Source organism: Octodon degus, unplaced genomic scaffold (assembly GCF_000260255.1).
Source record: "Octodon degus isolate 3935 unplaced genomic scaffold, OctDeg1.0 scaffold00153, whole genome shotgun sequence".
NCBI lineage: Eukaryota > Metazoa > Chordata > Mammalia > Rodentia > Octodontidae > Octodon > Octodon degus.
In genome coordinates, this window is record NW_004524729.1 from 1,347,831 (window position 1) to 1,351,979 (window position 4,149).

The window sequence follows — 4,149 nt, forward strand, 5'->3', positions numbered from 1 at the left end:
GACCACCGCAGTCAGCTTTTCTGGACATCATGGACAATCTGCGTCCTCATCCTCCTCCGCTGTTCTCCTAATCTATCTGTGTTTTTCATGACTTACATTTCTATTTCACCACACTGTTTCTTATCAATTGTCCCAAAGCCTTGGCCAGAGTCACAGAGTATATAAACATCAGAGAGTAGCAGAAAATGAACTGAGAACACGGGATCTGTTACCAGGAGCCCCAGAGTAGAAACCATGTTCCACCACTCATCAGCTTTGCAAAATTCTGTGGCCCTGAAAAATGGGAGCAGCAGCCAGGCCCAGAGGCGTGTGCCTATAGTTCAGTGTGCCGGGGGTTAGCAGCTTTGCCAGACTCTGACTCCAACGTTTAAAAATTTTTAAAAGGTAAGTAATTTAGAATAAATAAAAACAAGTATGTGGGCTGGGGAAATAGCTTGGTGGTCTAAGCACCCACCTGGCAAGCACAAGGTCCCAAGTTCGATGCCCGGTACCAGGTCTGCCATGCCAGCCCTGAAACCAGGTGTGGTGGCGAGCGCCTGTAATCCCAGCACTAGAGAGGCTGAGGGAGGAGGATCACTATGAGTCCGAACTGTGTATCCAGATGCTATATAAAAACCAAACAACCAAAAAATGCAGGTATGTACGGCTCCAAGCCGTGCCAGTGATGTAGCAAGTACTTAGTAAGTAGTAGAGGCAATCATAGTAACAGTAGTAGGGAAACAAGACAAATGAATGGAGAGAAGGTAAATGACAACTGGCACCCAAAATAAACTGAATAAGTCAGTAGTGAAAGGTCAAACCCAAGAGAAAGAAGTGGGGCATGAAGGTCTCTCCTGCTAGAAGCGGATCGTGTCCTCACGCTCTGTGTTTATACTTTTCACCAAGTCTGCCTTCCTTGATACAGATCTCCCAAAAGGCGGGGTATCCTGGAGAACGTACGTCACAAGGCAATTCGTATTTAAATACGGCACTCAGCTTCAGCCCAATTGATACTACTGTGTAAACCAAGATGTAGGATATTTTTAGATAAACACACAGTAAAACCCCGGACTACACTTTGCTCTGCGGTTGATCCACAAGTCAAGCGAACATTCCCCGGACACTTGGACACACAGGCCGTGTCCTGATGCACGACGTCCGGTGTCACGTCGTCGCAGCTCAGCCACGGCTCTCCCGCGCTTGCGCACTGTGGTGTTGTGTGTGATGTCTCCCAACGGCAAGAGCCTACAGAGGACATCTGCAGAGCAGGAGGCGAAAAGGGCGGAGGGAGCTCTCACTGCAAATGAGGTTAGGGAGATGTGTACGATACAAGAAACCGCAACATTCTGCGGAAAAGCGCCCCCACTTAAGGCTGCATCACTGCGTGCAATGAGTAATGACAACGCAGTGTGACATTTCTAAGAAATCTTCAAAAGCGAGTGTCACTGGATAGGGTTCTTGTTACAACTACATGAAAAGGGAAAGACTCCACTGAGCCAGTACAAAGCACAGTGCGGCGACGCTGCCGGTGACAGTGAAAGCCGTCCTGCACGGCAACCCTCCCCTCTTATCTCCCTCACATGAGCGGAGAAGATTTTCAAAGATAAATACAGATTGATTTGTTTATTTTTCTTTATGTTTTGTATGTTATTATTTTGTATTATATTATAGCACTGTCATCATTTTGTGTGTATGTGTGTATTTTTGAGACAGGGTCTCCCTAGGCAGCTCAGGCTGGCCTTGAGCTCACTTTGTAGTCCAGGCTGGTCTCAAACTCTCACCGATCCTCCTGCCTCAGTCTCCCAATTACAGGAGTGCACCACCACACCCAGCAGCAGCATTGTAATCATTTTTATATGAATATTTTTGTATTGTAGAACGAATCATCTGAGTTTCCATTATTTCTTAGGGAAACTTCACTTTCTGGACAGAAGTATGCTTGCAAATCAAGGCTTTACTCTACTTTCACCGTGGCTTTACAAGAAAAAAAGGGGTGGTTGGTTTCTTTTGTTAGTTTCTCATTGGCATTAAGCAGCTTATTTTTTAATCCTGGCCAAGAAAGGAGCTATCCAGGAAACCTTATCTGTGATTCTCAGCATCTACTATTTATTTATTTATGCATACATGCATGCGTTACCAGGGTTCAAACGCGGGCCCCTGCACTTGCCAGGCGGGCCCCTGCGCCGCTGAGCTGTACCCCCGCCTGTACTACCTTTCAACGGCCACCCTCGATACACACCTGTGAAGAAGCTCCACTAAAGCGACTGCTTTATTAACATCAGGGCCCCGCACTGGGCAGGCATCGGGCTGCCGGCCATCTTCGCAGAGCTGGTTCTGCCAGCCGAGGCTGCTCAGCTGTGGGAATCCCAGGCTGGGCGCTGCCTCCGAGACCTCGGTGCGTAAGGAAGAAGCGGGTGGCTAGAAGGAGTCAGGAAAAAGCAGAGAAGATTGGGGATCAAAATACAAAGTCATGGGTAAGCAATTTTTTTGTGGGGGGGTAGTACCCGGAATGAAACCCAGGACCTTGTACTTGCCATAAGAGTAAAAATTTCTTGACAAATATGTACAAGCTGGGCAGGTGAGATGGCTCAGTGGTCTAAAGCACTTACTTAGAACAAGCTAAGCAAAGCACAGGGACCGCGGTTCAATCTCCCAGCACCACATGCCAGCCAGCCCCGCCCCCTGGTGGGCTGAGCTGGCCACACACACACACACACACACATAAATAAATAAAATTTAAAAAAAAATATGTACAAGCGTAGGAATGAACATAAACGGAAAAGGGAAGCACAGGTAACTAAAGTAGAACATTGTCCTCAAAGAAGCTTCGGGAAGGTTGGGTGGAAGGCAAGCACATTCAGAGATAATCCCAGCCACACCTGACCCACTTTCAAATCCCCAGAATGTATCTAAAGAAATGTTTGCAAAATTGAAAATAGTACATACAAGAAAAAGATGAAGGGATTGCAATGTGTAAACGTAGAACTTATTTACAGCATTTCTATAAGTCCACCCCTTAAGGGGAACGTATACAATTTAAAAAACACTAGTATTACTCTTCCAGAAGAGACACTGGAAGGCAAAATTTTTTCAGCAAACAGGAAAAAACAGTGGAGGGTTGTTTTGGACAACTTAAGACTGAAAACCCAGAGCAGGTCTTAAGGTGCTTGCTTTCTGGGAGAGACAAGGATGACCGTGTAGTACCAGGGATCGTAGTGTGAAAGAGCAGGGACTTTTCTATGAGAAAAGTGGGGTTAATGATACTCAAGAGACTGCTGTGGGACACGGGCAAGTACGGGGCACGAAGCATTTTGTAAACCGTGCAGAGAGTTCACAGCACACATGTCCCATCTGCTCATCTGGGAGGAAGAAAATGAACCGGGGATTGAACTCAGACCCTTGAGCTTGCCAGGGAAATGCTTATTCTACTGAGCCATCACCCTGGCCCGACGCCATCATTTTCGATATTGTTTATATTGTTGCTTTCCCAAGTACTACGAGCTCCACAGGAACGAGGAAGGCACTAGATACAGCCGCCCCCGAGCCCAATGTGCCTATGCTCCAGAACTGTGCTCGGTGAGCGGATCCCCACCCCTGAGACCGTGGTGGGCTGCAACGCTGGGCGGCCTTGAGGCTCTAGGACCCTCCCAGCAGCCTGGCCGGGTCCTCCTTGGCCCCTGGGCTCGCGCGCCGCCGCCCCGAACGCGCGCGGCGGCCGTGCGCCGAGGCCATTGTCGCCTTACCCGGGCCCCGGCTCAGAGCTTCAGCCTCGCTCTGCCCACACCAGCGCGCGGACCCCTAGCCTCTGGGCCTCAGAGGCCCAGCCCATTTTCATCTCCAGGACGCTGTTGCCCAAGCAACGAGCTCACCCGTCGATTGGACAAACAGGTCTCCGCCCCTGACAATAAACTGGGCTACTATTGGCCAAATCTAAAGAGTCGGTCGGTAAGAGGCGGGGCCAGAACTGCAGTTCCGCCCCTGGAGGAGCTTCCGCCGGAAATCCTTCCAATGGGGAGCGGGAGCCGAGCGTCTAACGTCACGGCAGCGGGTTTCTGTTACGTGGGCTTTCTTGCGAGCTGAGTTCCGGTTCCAACAAACTGCGTAAGGCTACGTGTCCTGGGCAGAGCCCTTCTGTGCAGAAAGCTAAGCTAGCCAGCGCGATGGCTCACG

General features: G+C 49.5%; 1 long non-coding RNA gene across 1 annotated transcript in view; it reads right to left on the reverse strand.

The window, feature by feature from the left end:
* The window catches only part of LOC111812939, a 7,511-nt gene extending 3,708 nt beyond the window's left edge, over positions 1-3,803 (reverse strand). The window contains exons 1-2 of the long non-coding RNA XR_002818305.1: positions 3,723-3,803; positions 2,219-2,397 (exon numbers count right to left, since the gene is read on the reverse strand). This is a non-coding gene — a long non-coding RNA (uncharacterized LOC111812939). The remainder of the gene's footprint in view (positions 1-2,218; positions 2,398-3,722) is intronic.
* Between the last annotated feature and the right edge of the window lie 346 nt (positions 3,804-4,149).